General features: G+C 47.1%; 1 long non-coding RNA gene across 2 annotated transcripts in view; it reads left to right on the plus strand.

Moving 5' to 3' along the window:
* Positions 1–16,719, plus strand: part of LOC111547700 — a 27,370-nt gene continuing 10,651 nt past the window's right edge. Inside the window, exons 1-2 of one of the 2 annotated variants that reach the window (XR_002733201.2) lie at positions 1–127; positions 6,491–6,546. This is a non-coding gene — a long non-coding RNA (uncharacterized LOC111547700). Of the gene's footprint in view, positions 555–6,490; positions 6,547–16,719 lie in introns of both variants that reach the window. The other variant, XR_002733202.3, reaches the window with a different exon arrangement.

The raw sequence follows: 16,719 nt of genomic DNA on the forward strand, positions 1-16,719 counted from the left end.
GGGGCGGGGGCGGGGGCGGGGGCGGGGGCGGGGGCGGAACTGACGTTGGACTCGCACCTCCCGGGTGCCAGAGTTCGTGTAGACTCCGGTCCTGGAGCTGTATGCTGCTGCTGTCCCAGCTTCCCAGGTGTGGAAACTGAAGGACCGAGAGATTAAACGGGTGTGCTGAGTAAATTCACAGGCTGAGATTCGAATTCTCCTCCCCCAACGAAGCTGGAGCCTGTGCTCTCTTCCTTGATCACCACGTTTCTTTGCGAGCTGATGGAGGAAAGCGTGAGGAATGATAAGGCCCTGGAGACTGGAGAACGCGAGCTTATCGCTGTCTCAGATGCGCACGCTTAGGCGTTGAGAGCTCACAGGCCCACTTGCATAACCACTTTCTTGATAGCGGGGTTACAGCTTGAGAACACGGGGCTTTGTGCACGGCGAGACCTCGAGACTAGTCCTGGGTCTGCTACTGGCCGTTGTGACACCTTAAGTCATTTCCCCTATTCTGAGACTCCGTTTCCTCGTCTGTAAGGTGGGAAGAATAGTATCTGTTTCATAGGATCACAGTGAGTATTAAATGAAATAATGCAATTAAAGAACTCAGCAGGCCGGGCGCGGTGGCTCACGCCTGTAATCCCAGCACTTTGGGAGGCCGAGGCGGGCGGATCACGAGGTCAAGAGATGGAGACCAGCCTAGCCAACATGGTGAAACCCCGTCTCTACTAAAAATACAAAAATTAGCCAGGCGTAGTGGCGCGAGCCTGTAGTCCCAGCTACTCGGGAGGCTGAAGCAGCAGAATCGCTTGAACCCGGGAGGCAGAGGTTGCAGTTGAGCCGAGATCGCGCCACTGCACTCCAGCCTGGCGACAGAGCAAGACTCTGTCTCAAAAAGAAAAAGGAACTCAGCAAATGGCTGACACATGATAGGCATCCAGTACCCGATGGTTATTATGGTCAAATCCAACCACAGCCACTTACTAGCTGCGTGGCCTTGGGCAACTAACTTGATCTCTCTGAGACCCAGTTTACCCCCTGTGAAGTGACTGTGAAGTGAAGGGATTCCTCCCCCATGTGATACTTCAGAGTACTTTTTTCAAACAGCTGGTGTTGACCTGTAAATAGGTTTTAAAATCCGTTTATAGAAAATTGTGATCAACATTTAAAAAAAAATAGAATACAAAACAACAACAACAATGTATCACACATTTCAAATCTCAATTGATGAAACTTTTGTTTCAGTTTTGAGTTTGTATTCAGGCACAATATGATGTGTTTTTCATATTGTGGGTTGAGATCAAAATAATTAAAAAACCACTGTTTAGAGGTGAAATAATCTTGTTTTCAGGATAGAATGTTTTCCTACTCCCTGGTGGGGAAAAGACAGGATACAGAAAGAGTTATGGGATACCCTGGCTACTCTCTTCCCTTCACATCTGGCTCTGGAGTGCTCAGTGGGGCTGGTGAAGTATAGACCAAAATATCCATATTTTCAAGTTCTATTCAGAATATTTTTTGGGCCACGTGCATTGCCTCATGCCTGTAATCTCAGCACTTTTGGGAGGCCAAGGTGGGAGGATCACTTGAGCGCAGGAGTTTGAGACTAGCCTGGGCAACATAGGGAGACCCCATCTTTACAAAAATAATAAAAAATATTAGCCCGACATGGTGGCTCATGCCTGTGGTTCCAGCTATTTGGGAGGCTGAAGTGGAATGATCTCCTGAGCCTGGGAGGGTGAGGCTGCAATGAGCCGTTATCATGCCACTGCACTCCAGCCTGGGTGACAAAGCAAGACTGTCTCAAAAAAATAAAAACAAAAATATTTTGATGTCCTACTTTAGTTACTTGTGCAATAAGCAAGCTTGGTTCTGGTTCAAAATAGCTCAGTGCCATGAATTATTCCTGCTTTTAGGTCAGTTTCAGGTAAGGGACCTGGAATGTGGCAAACATAATAAATGTTTACTTGGCTGATACACTTGGTAGCCTTTCTTTGGAAAGACTGTCCTATTTTTTTTTTTTTTCTCTCTTTTTTTTGAGATGGAGTCTCGCTCTGTCGCCCAGGCTGGAGTGCAGTGGCCGGATCTCAGCTCACTGCAAGCTCTGCCTCCTGGGTTTACGCCATTCTCCTGCCTCAGCCTCCCAAGTAGCTGGGACTACAGGTGCCCGCCACCTCGCCCAGCTAGTTTTTTGTATTTTTTAGTAGAGACGGGGTTTCACCCTGTTAGCCAAGATGGTCTTGATCTCCTGCGTCTCGGCCTCCCAAAGTGCTGGGATTACAGGCTTGAGCCACCGCGCCCGGCCAAGACAGCCCTATTGAAGGACCAACCCAGGCCTTACCCAGGAGATCTACTCATTTTGACTTTTTTCCTGTTACCTTCATTAATGATTTATGTGAGCATTGTGTGCTAAGCACATTATGTAGTTCATCTCAATTAATTGTCACATGAACTTTAAGAGGTAGGTACAGCCAGGCATGGTGGCTCACACCAGTAACACTCTGGGAGGCCAAGGTGGGCAGATCACTTGAGGTCAGGAGTTTGAGACCAGCCTGGCCAACATGGTGAAACCCCATCTCTACTAAAAATACAAAAATTAGCCAGGCGTCATAGCACGTTCCTGTAATCCCAGCTACTCGGGAGGCTGAGGCAGGAGAATCGCTTGAACCCAGGAGGCAGAGGTTGCAGTGAGCCGAGATCACACCACTGTACTCCAGCCTGAGCGACAGAGCGTAACTCCATCTCAAAAAAAAAAAAAAAAAAAGCTAGGTACTATTACCTACTGTTATCTCCAATTTGAAGATGAGGAAAACTGAGGCTGAAAGAGGTAAATTAACTTGCCCGAGACCAGGTAAAGTTAGGAGGTAACCAGGCTTTGAACACATCCTGTAGTGTTCTTGTAACACATCAATAGTTTCCTGGTTAGGGTGGGGAGGTTGAGGCAGGAGGTGCACACAAAGTAAATATGCTGTATCAATTAGGTTATGCTGTGTAACAAATTACCCAAAAACTTTGATAGCTTTAAAAAACAAATATTGATTAATTCTCATGATCCTGTGGATTAGCTTTTCTGAGCCAGTTCAGCTTGGGCTGGAAAGTTTGGGATGGTCTCACTCTTGTCTGCTTGATGCTGGCTGATAGCTGGGATGATGGGACCACGTGTCTTCAGCAGACAAGCCTAGCTAAATTACATGGTGATAATTGCAGAGTTCCCAGGAGCAAGAGAGGGCAAGACTCAATTGCACAAGCAGTTTTTTTTTTTTTTTTTTTGAGATGGAGTCTCACTCTCACCCAGTCTGGAGTGCAGTGGCATAATCTCAGCTCACTGCAATCTCCGCCTTCCGGGTTCAAGCAATTCTCCTGCCTCAGCCTTCCAAATAGCTGGGATTACAGGTGCCTGCCACCATGCCCGGCTAATTTTTGTATTTTTAGTAGAGACGGGGTATCACCATGTTGGGCAGGCTGGTCTCGAACTCCTGACCTCAGGTGATCCGCCCACCTTGACCTCCCAAAGTGTTGGGATTACAGGCGTGAGCCACCGCGCCCTGCCTGCACAAGCGCTTTTTAAGCCTTACTTCTGTAATCTTTCTATAATGACCCGTCAGCCAAATCCAAATTCTAGAGTAGAGAGCTAGACTGCAGACTTCACCTCTTAATTAGAAGAACTACAAAATACTGTGGCTCCTCCCCTCCCAATAGGTCTGTATTAGTTGTCTTTTGTTGTGTAACAAATTATTCCCAAACTTAATGGCTTAAAACTGTAGCAGGACAAGCTGCAGACAAAACTTCTCAGATACCGGGTTAAAGAAGGAAGAGACTTTACTCGGCCAGGAGCATCGGCAGACTTGCGTCTCAAGAACCAAGCTCTCCGAAGAAAAAGTTCCTGGCCCTTTTAAGGGCTTACAACTCTAAGGGGGTCCACATGAAAGGGTTGTGATAGATCGAGCAAGTGATCTATAGGTAACACATGTGGTTACAGTGGCGGAGGGGGGTGGGGGGTGGTGCGGTTATCGTTAACCTCAGGCCTGGTCAGTGGCGTCCAGTTGGTCTTGCCACTGACTTCATTCCTGTTTCTCAGCTTTTACTTCTTCCTTGTCTTCAGAGACAGTAAGAGAAGTAGCCTCTCTCCTCAAAACAACAGTTAACATTTATCATCTCACAGTTTCTGTGGGTTAGGAATTTGAGAGCGTCCTAGCTGGGTGGTTCTGGTTTGGGGTCTCTCATGAGACTGAAATTATGTGCAGGCTTGGCCAGGGCTGGAGGAGCCCCGGCTGGCAAGTTTGTGCAAGCTGTTGGCAGGAGGCCCCAGTTCCTTACTACATGTACCTCTCCGTAGTACTGTTTGAGTGTCCTCATGATACAGCAGCTGGTTTTCAGCAGGGCAAGTGATCTAAGAGCAAGGTAGAAACCACCAATGTCTTTTATGACCTAGCCTCAGAAGTCCCGTATCGTCAATTTTGCAACATCCCATGGTTTCACAGTTCAGCCATATTAAGTGTGCGCGGGAGCTTTGTAAGAGTGCACATACCAGGAGGTAGAAATCATTAGGGGCCACCTTAGTGGCTGGCTACCGTGCTGCCATACATGTTAAATGGCACTGAAAATGGCTTTATTCTACTGGTTTAATTAGTAGTTTGGCTGTGGATAGAATTCTTTCATAATTGTGAAGATACTGCTCTGGTTTTTTTCTGACTTTGATAAATACAGTGCTGTTCTGACTCCCAATTCTTCGTACAGGTTTTTCCCCCACCCCAACCCTGTTTTCTGGAAGCGTTTAAGATCTTCTCTTGGTATTCTAGAATGTGATGATTTTTGTTGTGCTTTGATGTAGCTCTTTTGCCATTCATTGTGCTGGGTACCTGAGGGAACTTTTCAGTTTAGAACCCCGGGAACAGAGGGTGAGCATGCAGGTTAGGACCTCTGCGTGCATGGACACAAGGCCCTGCCAGGCAAACAGATTTAGAGATATGAAGAGAAGGGGGCAGGGCTGGGGTTCTGTTCTCTGCCTCCCACCACCTTCTAGTACAGAACTCTGAGAGGCCCAAAAAATGTGAATGTGGTCTTCCAAGTCATTGTGAAGGTTTATTTATCAACATAGCAGAATAAATTGTCTTTTAGTTAATAGTTCATTAGGATCATTTATAACTTTTTAAGTATGCATTCAGCTGTATTCTTGCCCCTGTCCTGCAAATATTAGGTTTGGCCTGCTAGGCAAATTGCTTAACCTCTCTAGGTCTCAGATTTTTTTCTTTTTTCTTCTTCTTCTTTTTTTTTTTTTCTAGGCCTCAGATTTGTCTTACATATAATGGGAATAATAAGAGGTCCTATGTTGTGAAGTGTTATGACAGTAATGTGAAATAACACATGAAAGTGTTTGGTATAACATCTGGTCCACAGGGAAAGGCTATTACTGTAACCGCCCCCTCCCCTGCCCCCTGACTCGGTTTTGCTTTCTGTGGTTTCAGTTACATGCAGTCAAACCACTGTCCAAAAATATTAAATGGACAATTTCAGAAATAAACTATCTGTAAGTTTTAAATTGCACGCTGTTCTGAGTAGCGTGACAAAGTCTTGTGCTGTCCCGCTGTGTCCACCTGGGGGACCTGAATTGTCCCTTTGTCTTGCGTCTCCATGCTGTATACACTCCCTGTTCATTAGTCACTTAGTAAGTGCCCTGTTCATTATCGGATTGACTGCTGTGGTATGCAAAGCTTGTGTTCAAGTCACCCTTATTTGACTTAATAATGGCCCCTAAGTGCAAGAGTAGTGATGCTAGCAATTTGGATATGCCAAAGAGAAGCCATAAAATTCTTTCTTTAAATGAAAACGGTAAAAGTTCTCAACTTAATAAGGAAGGAAAAAAGAAAGTATGCTGAGGTCGCTAAGATCTGTGGTAAGAACGAATCTTCTATCTGTGAAATTATGAAGAAGGAAAAAAAATACCTGCTAGTTTTGCTGCCACACATGAAACTGCAAAAGTTATGACCACAGTGCGTGATAACTGTATTACATCATATTGCTATAATTGTTCTATTTTATTATTAGTCGTTAATCTCTTATCGTGCCTAATTTATAAATTAAACATAATCATAGATATGTATGTATAGAAAAAAACACAGTACTGTATATATAGGGTTCAGTATATTCAGTCATCACCTGGGGGTCTTGGAACATGTCCCCCACAGATAAGGAGGGACTGCGGATAATCCCCAGTTTATGATGGTTCGACTTATGGCTTTGTGACTTTACAATGGTGCAAAAGTGATAATTCAGCATGCTCCTCGACAAGTGGACGAGCATCTACTGTGCTTTCACAGAGGCTGTCACTGTTGCCAGCAGCAAGACTGTCAGCTCAGCGCCCCCGTCTGGTTGAATAGGAAACTGCAGTTGCTAAGGGAGCTGGGTTTGGAAGGAGCCGGCCAGGGTTGCATGGTGGCTTAGCTGTGATTTGGGAGCAATGCCTTGTGCCTCTGCTTATTGTCTCCTCTCTTGCACTTCTATGTTGCAGGAATCTCTGAGGACAAATGGGAATTCTCACTGATTTCTAGGACTACCCTGGGGCAGGTAAGAAAAGCATCCAAGTTTTTTCTTTTCCCATTGCTCCATTTATAAACTTTTTTTTTTTTTTTTTTTTTTTTTTTGGAGATAGGGTCTCCCTCTGCCACGCAGGCTGGAGTGCAGTGGCACAATCTTGGCTCACTGCAACCTCTGCCTCCTGGGCTCAACTGGTCCTCCCACTTCAGCCTCCTGAGTAGCTGGGATTACAGGTGCATGCCACCATCCCAGGTAATTTTTGTATTTTTTGTAGAGATGGGGTTTCATCACATTGCCTAGGCTGGTCTCAAAATCCCGGACTCAAGTGCTCTACTGGCCTCAGCCTCCCAAACTGCTAGGACTATAGGCCTGAACGACCACCCCTGGCTGTAAACATTTTCTTAGCTCAAGGATTGCTGAATTTGTATCCATTTTCTTCTCCCCTATCTCAGTTGGGTCTGTGAAATGATACTGTTAACTGTTTTCTGTTACTTTCAATGTTTCTTTGTGGCAAACTGAGGGCATAGTAATACTGTAGCAGCTAACAACCATATGGGTCCTGAGGGCTTTACTAATGTTTTTTTTTTTTTTTTTTTTTTTTTTTTTTTTGAGACGGAGTCTCGCTCTGTGGCCCAGGCTGGAGTGCAGTGGCGCGATCTCGGCTCACTGCAAGCTCCGCCTCCCGGGTTCACGCCATTCTCCTGCCTCAGCCTCCTGAGTAGCTGGGACTACAGGCGCCTGCCACCGCACCCGGCTAATTTTTTTTGTATTTTTAGTAGAGACGGGGTTTCACCATGGTCTCGATCTCCTGACCTTGTGATCCGCCCGCCTCGGCCTCCCAAAGTGCTGGGATTACAGGCGTGAGCTACCGCGCCTGGCCACTGATGTTATTTTTTAATCTTCCTAATTGCAGGTGTTTTATTATTAGCTTCATTTTATAGATGAGAAAACTGGGCACAGAGAGGCTGAGTTACTTGCTCAAGTTCATACAGGCGGTCAGTAGTAGAGCTAGGATTTGAACCTGGCGGTCAGCCTCCAGAGTTCATGTTATTTTTATTTATTTATTTTTTTGAGACAAGGTCTTGCTCTGCCACCCAGACTGGAGTACAGTGTCGTGATCTCAGCTTACTGCAGCCTTGACACCCCCGGGCTTCAGTGATCCTCCTGCCTCAGCCTCTTGAGCAGCTGGGACTACAGGCACACATCACGATGCCTGGCTAATTTTTGTATATTTTGTAGAGACGGAGTTTTCCCGTATTGACGAGGCTGGTCTCAAACTTCTGGGATCAAAGGATGCACCCATGTTAGCCTCCAAAAATGCCAGGATTATAGGTGTGAGCTGCCGAGTCCATGTTCTTAACCACACTGAACCTCCTCCAAATATTATTTAACATTTATGATTTACGATGTGCCAGGCTAAGACCCCGGAGCTTAGGCTCTTCTCCACCATGCTGCACTTACCAGCTGTGCTACCTTGGACAAGTCATTTTCCTCAGAGCTTAGGTTATAACAATAACTGTTTACTAAATGCCCACTCCGTGATTGGCACCTGGCCTAATCCATCATCATCACCATCCTGGCTAACGTGTCCTGAGCACTTTCTGTGTGCCAGGCACTGTTCTAAGCATTTTAACGCTGCAAGGTTGATTTGTTGTCCCTTTTTTTTTTTCTTTGAGATGGAGTCTCGCTCTGTTGCCCAGGCTGGAGTGCAGTGGCACGATCTTGGCTCACTGCAAGCTCTGCCTCCCAGGTTCACACCATTCTCCTGCCTCAGCCTCCTGAGTAGCTGGGACCACAGGCGCCCACCACCATACCCGGCTAATTTTTTGTATTTTCAGTAGAGATGGGGTTTTACTGTGTTAGCCAGGATGATTTCAATCTCTTGACCTCATGATCTACCTGCCTTGGCCTCCCAAAGTGCTGGGATTACAGGCGTGAGCCACCATGCCTAACTTTTTTTTTTTTTTGGCGACGGCGTCTCACTGTCACTTAGGCTGGAGTGCAGTGGTGTAATCTCGGCTCACTGCGACCTCCACCTCCCAGGTTCAAGTGATTCTCCTGCCTCATCCTCCTGAGTAGTTGGGATTACAGGCACACACTACCACCACGCCTGGCTAATTTTTGTTGTTGTTTTTTTTTTTTTTTTGAGACGGAGTCTCGCTCTGTCGCCTAGGCTGGAGTGCAGTGGCTGGATCTCAGCTCACTGCAAGCTCCGCCTCCCGGGTTTACACCATTCTCCTGCCTCAGCCTCCCGAGTAGCTGGGACTACAGGCGGCCGCCACGTCGCCCGGCTAGTTTTTTTTTTTTATTTTTTAGTAGAGACGGGGTTTCACCGTGTTAGCCAGGATGGTCTCGATCTCCTGACCTCGTGATCCGCCCGTCTCAGCCTCCCAAAGTGCTGGGATTACAGGCTTGAGCCACTGCGCCCGGCCTAATTTTTGTATTTTTAATAAAGACAGCATTTCACCATGATCGTCAGGCTGGTCTCAAACTCCTGACCTCGTGATCCGCCTTCCTTGGCCTCCCAAAGTGCTGGGATTACAGGCGTGAGCCACTGCGTCCAGCCTAATTTTTGTATTTTTAGTAGAGATGGGGTTTCACCATATTGGCCAGGCTGGTCTCGAGCTCCTGACCTCGTAATCCACCCGCCTCAGCCTCCCAAAGTGCTGGGATTACAGGTGTGAGCCACCGCACCCGGCCTGTTTTCCTCATTTTTAGAGAAAGAAACTGAGAAAGAGATTAAGTGACATGCTCAAGGCCACACGGCTAGGAAGTGTGGGGTTTGAAGCCGAGTCTGACGTCTGACTCCACAGCCTGTGCCCTTAGCTGCCCTTCTCCGAGCCTTGTGGATTACCTAGAGCCCAGGCTGTCATGATTGCCTTGGGAGATTTTTTTTTTATTTTTTATTTTTGTTTTGGTCAGCATACATTTTTTTCTGGATTTTTATTTTTTTCCAATAAGTTTTGAGGGAACAGGTGATGTTTGGTTACATGAATAAGTTATTTAGTGGTGATTTGTGAGGTTTGGGTGCACCCAGCCTTTGGAGTCTTTAATGCTGTTAGCAAATATTCCCAATTCTCTGCATCCAGGAGCATGGATGGATTGTGCGTCTTTGACCCTATGAATTTAGGTGCAGCCAATGCAATATGATGGCAACGATAGATGTCACTTCTAGATATAACTTAGAGTTCTATCAATATTATAATTAATATTATATTTTTATTATTATAATTAATATTAATAATATATTAATATTCTCCACTTGCCTCGAAAATCTTACAAGCTTGGGAATGGCACCTCCCTTAGCCTGGGCCCCTGAGTGAGGATGACATAAAGCAGATCCCTATCAGACCCACAATGGACAGGCGGTGAGACCTCTCTGTTGTTGCAAGCCACTGAGATTTGGGTGTTGTTGCTGCAACAGAACTGTTCAAGGCTTCTCAATCTTGGCCCCATTTACATTTTCGGCCAGAGAATTCTTTGTTGCGGGAGGGGCGCTGTCTTGTGCATTGTCGCATGGATAGCGGCATCCCCGACCTCTGCCCACTAGAGGCCCATAGCTCCCCAGCGACAGCAACAAGCAAAATGTCTCCAGACGTTGCCAAGTGTCATACTGGGGACAAAGTCACCTCTAGTTGAGAACTACTGCCTAGCCTATTCCTTTCCCCCTCCTTTTTTTTTGAGACATGTCTCACTTTGTCACCCAGGCTGGAACGCAGTGGGCAATCTCAGCTCACTGCAACCTTTGCTTCCCAGGTTCAAGTGATTTTCCCACCTCAGCCTCCCAAGTAGCTGGGACTGCAGGCGCACGCCACCACACCCGGCTAATTTTTGTATATTTTGGTAGAGACGGGGTTTCACCATGTTGGCAGGCTGGTCTCAAACTCCTGACCTCAAGTGATCCACCTGCCTTGGCCTCCAAAGTTCTAGGATTACAGGCATGAGCCACCGCACCTGGCTGGCCTTTTTCTTTAAATCCAGAAGAGGTGGCAACACTGGGCCCTGTCTTCCACTTGGAAGCAATAAAGTGGAGCTGTGTGGATAGCTCTCATTTTCTTTCTGTTCCCATCACTGCCTGCTGTCACATACCAAACCCCTGGTATTGGAGTTTGTGGCCCTAAGGAGAAATTAGGTGGTCTTCCTTTTTAGTGGCTGTTTAGGAGCTACAGTTTAAGAGACCTGAAAAAATAAGAATAGGGCCCAAGAACAGAAAAGTCAAACTAACTGTCTGGGGAAGCAGGCACTAAGATTTCAGTTATCAGCAAGGACTTGTTGACCTCAAAATAGTTCTTAGCTTGTGACCCTAAAGTTTGAATTCCCATCAGTAAAAGACAAAACCTTTTTATTTCATTCCACATTTAGAGGGAAAGAAGGAAGGATGCTAAAATGTGGGCTCCCCTTCTGTCATTGCATCCTTATAAGAATTCCTGCGGAGTGTCATAATTTCCATTTTACCAATGAGGAAACTGAGGCTCAGAGAGGTGTGGGAGTGGTGGAGGCAGGATTTGAACCTGGGTCTCATTCCGAAGGTCATGCATGCTTTTTCCACTACACTAGGCATTCCCAAACCAGGCCACTCATCGAGTTCATTGGGGGAGGGAGGCCTACAAAAGAGTACCTGTTTCCAGATCCTACCTTTTACCTATTCAACCATATTTCTTCAGTAGGGCCCAGAAATCTGTACTCAGTTATTTGATAACTGTCTCCCTATGTAAGATGAAAGCTTCATGAGGGCAAGGGCCATGTCTCTTTTTTTTGAGATGGACTTTCACTCTTGTTGCCCAGACTGGAGTGCAATGGCACAATCTCGGCTCAACGCAACCTCCACCTCCTGGGTTCAAGCAATTCTCCTGCCTCAGCCTCCCAAGTAGCTGGGATTACAGGTATCCACCACCACGCCCAGCTAATTTTGTATTTTTAGTAGAGACGGGGTTTCTTCATGTTGGTCAGGCTGGTCTCGAACTCCCGGCCTCAGGTGATTCATCTGCCTTGACCTCCCAAAGTGCCGGGATTAGAGGTGTGAGTCCCCGTGCCCCTGGCCTTTTTTTTTTTTTTTCTTCTTCTTTTTTGAGACAGGGTCTTGCTCTTTCACCCAGGCTGGTGCACAATGGTACAATCTTGGCTCACTGCAGCCTCAACCTCCGCGAGTTCAAGCAATCCTCCCACCTTAGCCTCCTGAGTAGCTAGAACTACAGGTGCATGCCACCATGCCCAATTAATATATATATTTTTATTTTTTATTTTTTGAGACAGAGTCTCACTCTGTCACCCAGGCTGGAGTGCAGTGGCACTATCTCGGCTCACTGCAAGCTCTGCCTCCTGGGTTCACGCCATTCTCCTGCCTCAGCCTCCCGAGTAGCTGGGACTGTAGGTGCCCGCCACCACACCCGGCTAATTTTTTTTTTTGGTGTTTTTAGTAGAGACGGGGTTTCACCGTGTTAGCCAGGACGGTCTCGATCTCCTGACCTCGTGATCCACCCACCTCAGCCTCCCAAAGTGTTGGGATTACAGGCGTGAGCCATCGCACCCGGCCCTAATATTTTATTTTATTGTTATTTTATTTTATTTTATTTTGAGATGGAGTTTCACTCTTGTTGCCCAGGCTAGAATACAATGGTGTGATCTTGGCTCACCGCAACCTCCACTTCCCAGGTTCAAGCCATTCTCCTGCTTCAGCCTTCGAGTAGCTAGGATTACAGGCATGTGCCACCACACCTGGCTAATGTTGTATTTTTAGCAGAGACGGGGTTTCTTCATGTTTGTCAGGCTGGTCTTGATCTCCTAACCTCAAGTGATCCGCCCATCTCAGCCTCCCAAAGTGCTGGGATTACAGGTGTGAGCCACCATGCCTGGCCTAATATTTTATTTTTTAGAGACGAGATCTCACTATGTTGCCCAGGCTAGTTTTGACCTCCTGGACTCAAGCAGTCTCCCACCTTGGCCTCCCAAAGTGCTGGGATTACAGCTGTGAGCCACTGTCCCCAGCCTGCCATGCCTGACTTAGTCAGTGACACAGAGTGGGAGGCAATGCAAGCATTTGCTTAAAACTAAATCAACAAGCTTCCTAGTCCTGACCTAGGGACCTGCTGTGAAGAGCTATTCCACTGTGGCAAATTCTCTGGAGCAGTTCTCAAACTTCAGTGTACATTTTAAGAATTGCTTAGTGTCAGCCAGGCACGGTGGCTCATGACTGTAATCCCAGCACTTTGGGAGGCAGAGGCGGGTGGATCATTTGAGGTCAGAAGTTCAAGACTAGACTGGCCAACATGGTGAAACCCCATCTCTACTAAAAATACAAAAATTAGTCGGGTCGTAGTGACACATGCCTATAATCTCAGCTACTTGGGAGGCCGAGGCAGGAGAATCGCTTGAGCCTGGGAGGCGGAGGTTGCAGTGAGCTGAATCATGCCACTGCACTCCAGTCTGGGGAACAGAGCAAGACTCGATTTCAAAAAAAAAAAAAAAAAAATTGCTTAGTGTCAGGCCGGGCACAGTGGCTCATGCCTGTAATCCCAGCACTTTGGGAGGCCAAGGCAGATGGATCACCTGAGGTCAGGAGTTCAAGACCAGCCTGGCCAACATGGTGAAACCCATCTCTACTAAAAATACAAAAGTTGGTGGTGCACACCTGTAGTCCCAGCTACTTGGGGAGGCTGTGAGGCAGGAGAATCACATGAACCTGGGAGGTGGAAGTTGCAGTGAGCCAAGAGTGATCGAGCTACTGCATTCCAGCCTGGGTGACAGAGTGAGACTTCACCTCAAAAAAAAAAAAAAAAAAAAATTGCTTAGTGTCTCAGTCAGTTCAGGCTACTATAACAACTTACCACAGACTGGGTGGCTTAGGCAACATTTACTTCTCACAGTTCAAGGCTGGAAGTCCAAGATCAAGACGCTGGCCAATTCTGTGTCTGGTGAGGGCCCTCTTCCTGGTTTGCAGACTGCCATCTTCTCATTTCCTCACGTGGTGGAGAACAAGGAGCAAGAACAAACTCTCATTTCTCTTATGAGGGAGAATCCTATTCATGAAGCCTCTACACACGTGACCTAATTACCTCCAAAGGCCCACCTCCTAATACTGTCACACTGGGGCTTAGGATTTCAGCATAGGAATTTTGGAGAGGGCACAAACATTTAGTCCATAACACTTGAGTTTTGTCTTTTTAAATGCATATTCTGAGGCCCCAACCCAAGACTTTGTGCTTAAGGAACAGATACAGTGATGTAAAATTTTGATGGCTGGAACTTTCCTTAGTCTTTGAAAAGAGTTGAGACAATAGACATCATAGAGAAGTTCAGGGGGCTGGGCAAGGTGCCTCATGCCTGTAATCCCTGCACTTTGGGAGGCCATGGCAGACTGATTGAGCTCAAGAGCTCGAGACCAGCCTGGGCAACATGGCAAAACCCCATCTCTTCCAAAAAAATACTACCTGGGAGTGGCGGTGCACATCTGTAGTCACAGCTACTTGGGAGGCTGAGGTGGGAGGAACACTTGAGCCTGGGAGGTTGAGGCTGCAGTGAGCCAAGATCCCACCACTGCACTCCAGCCTGGGTGACAGAGTGAGACAGTCTCAAAAAGAAAAAAAGAGCAAGAGAAAGAAGTCCAGGGGCCTCTGAAGACAAACTGTTTCACCATTTGGCAAATAACCAGAAAGAGATAAAAGTGGATGAGAAACCCTGTGATGGGGGCATCTGTCAAGCTGATAAGCCAGGTAGGATTCTGCTGGGCATCAGTTACATGAAGCAGACAAAATATCTCATTCTTAGAAATGGCTGTTGAATTTGAGGAAAAGAATTTTTAGGTTGGGCACCGTGGCTCACACCTGTAATCCCAGCGCTTTGGGAGGCCAAAACGGGCAGATGGCTTGAGGTTGGGAGTTCGAGACCAGCCTGGCCAACATGGTGAAACCCTGTCTCTACTAAAAGTACAAAAATTAGCTGGGCGTGGTGGCACATGTTTGTAATCCCAGCTACTCGGGAGGCTGAGGCTGCAATGAGTCCAGATCGTGCCACTGCACACCAGCCTGGACAACAAAGTGAGACTGTCTCAAAAAAAAAACCCAGAAATGACTGTGGCCTTGGCTCAGGCATCTTTTGTTTTGGAGGTCGGCTTTGCTTCAGAGACCAAATTGGGTATGTGTGTCAGTGTGTGAGATGGTAAATGTGACTGAGAGCATGTGTTTTGGAATCAGGCCAATACATAGCACCACTGCTCAGTGATTCTGTGACCTTAAGCAAGTTCTTCATCTCTCTGTGCTTCAGTTTTCTCATTTTCATTAAAACAATTTTTAAAAATTTATTTCTACAGATACTATGGTGACTTAAGTTCTCATTTTTATTTTTTAATCCCCTGGATTTACCAGGATTAACTTGTCATTTTTAAAATGGGGCCATGACTGTTTACCTCACAGGATCATTGTGATAAGAGGTAGTGTACACAAGGAGGAATGGTGGCACCTAGTAGGTGCATAATCAATAAAGTCAGTTACTCCTCCCCAACTGTAAGTGACAGAGTCTATTACTCCATATCCTAAGGTCTAATACAGGTCCTGGCTCAGCAAATGTTTAATTAATCAATAAAGGACAGATTTGTATGTTTGATGGAAGGTCCAATCCACTTGCTGTATGCAGGGTTGAAGCCAAACCGTGGCTCCATTAGCAAGTGCTAAAGCTCCTGCAGCTCAGCCAGAGCCACCACAGCAGGTTCTCATTAAGTCCTTGCTGGCACAACTTTGCTGCATTCGTGTTCCTTCTGTTCTCATTGGAACGCCTGTGTAAGCTGAGACCTACTGGGCCCTCACAGCCCCTGGAAACTGAAAGGTAGAGTGGCACAAACCTTGCAGTCAGAGAATCATGGTGTTAAATCCTTCCTTTTGCCACTTTATTAGCTGTGCAACTTGGTCATGTTAATTTCACTCCTCCCCCGCGACCCCCCCAGCTTTTTTTTTTGGCGGGGGAGACAGGGTCTTGCTCTGTCGCCCACGCTGGAGTGCAGTGGCAATCATGGCTCAACCTCCTGGGCTCAAACCATCCTCCCACCTCAAACTCCCGAGTGACTGGGACTAAAGGTATGTGCCACCACACCCAGCTAGTTTTTTTTGTATCTTTTGTAGAGATAGGGTTTTGCCATGTTGCCGAGGCCGGCCTCGAACTCCTGAACTCCAGCAATCCACCCGCCTTGGCCTCCCAAAGTCCTGGGATTACAGGCGTGAGCCACAGTACCCCCTGACTCCCTATCCGTTTTGAGACCAAAAAAAAAAAAAAGAGATGGGTTTTGCCATGTTGCCCAGGCTAGTCTTGCTCTGTCACTTAGACTGGGGTGCAGTGGCATAATCACAGATCACTGTAGCCTTGACCTCCCAAGCTCAAGTGATCCTCCCGCCTCAGCCTCCCACGTAGCCGGGACTATAGGTGCACCATCACACCTGGCTAATTTTTAATCTTTTAAGAGACAGGGCCTCAATATGTTGCTCAGGCTGGTCTTGAACTCTTGGGCTCAGGCAATCCTCCTGCCCCCACCCTTCAAAGTGTTGGGATTATAGGTATGAGCCACCATGCCTGGCCCCATTTCACCCCTTTGAACCAGTTTCTGATTTTAAGATGGGGTTACCAGGGTTCCAAGTCTAACAAGGGACAGTGCCCTGCAAATGCTGAGTTCCCTCCCTTTGCTGACAGAATTCTTTCCCCCTGAAATTCCTCTTTCCTCGTCCTACTATGTTACCAACAGAAATTCGGCATCGTTTAAGGCCCAGCCCAAGGATACTGATTAAAATCTCTGCCTTAGGAGGTTGCGGTGAGCCGAGATCACCTCCTCCAGACATCGGCCTAGGCAACAAGAGCGAAACTCCATCTCAAAAAAAAAAAAAGTCTCTGGCCAGGCGCGGTGGCTCACGCCTGTAATCCCAGCACTTTGGGAGGCCAAGGAGGGCGGATCATGAGGTCAGGAGATCGAGACCATCCTGGCTAACATGGTGAAACCCTGTCTCTACTAAAAATACAAAAAATTAGCCAGGCGTGATGGCGGGTGCCTATAGTCCCAGCTACTCGGGAGGCTGAGGCAGGAGAATGGCGTGAACCTGGGAGGCAGAGCTTGCAGTGAGCGGAGATCGCGCCACTGCACTCCAGCCTGGGAGACAGAGCCAGACACTATCTTTAAAAGAAAAAAAAGGCCGGGCGCGGTGGCTCAAGCCTGTAATCCCAGCACTT

Source organism: Piliocolobus tephrosceles, chromosome 1 (genome assembly GCF_002776525.5).
Source record: "Piliocolobus tephrosceles isolate RC106 chromosome 1, ASM277652v3, whole genome shotgun sequence".
Classification (NCBI taxonomy): domain Eukaryota; kingdom Metazoa; phylum Chordata; class Mammalia; order Primates; family Cercopithecidae; genus Piliocolobus; species Piliocolobus tephrosceles.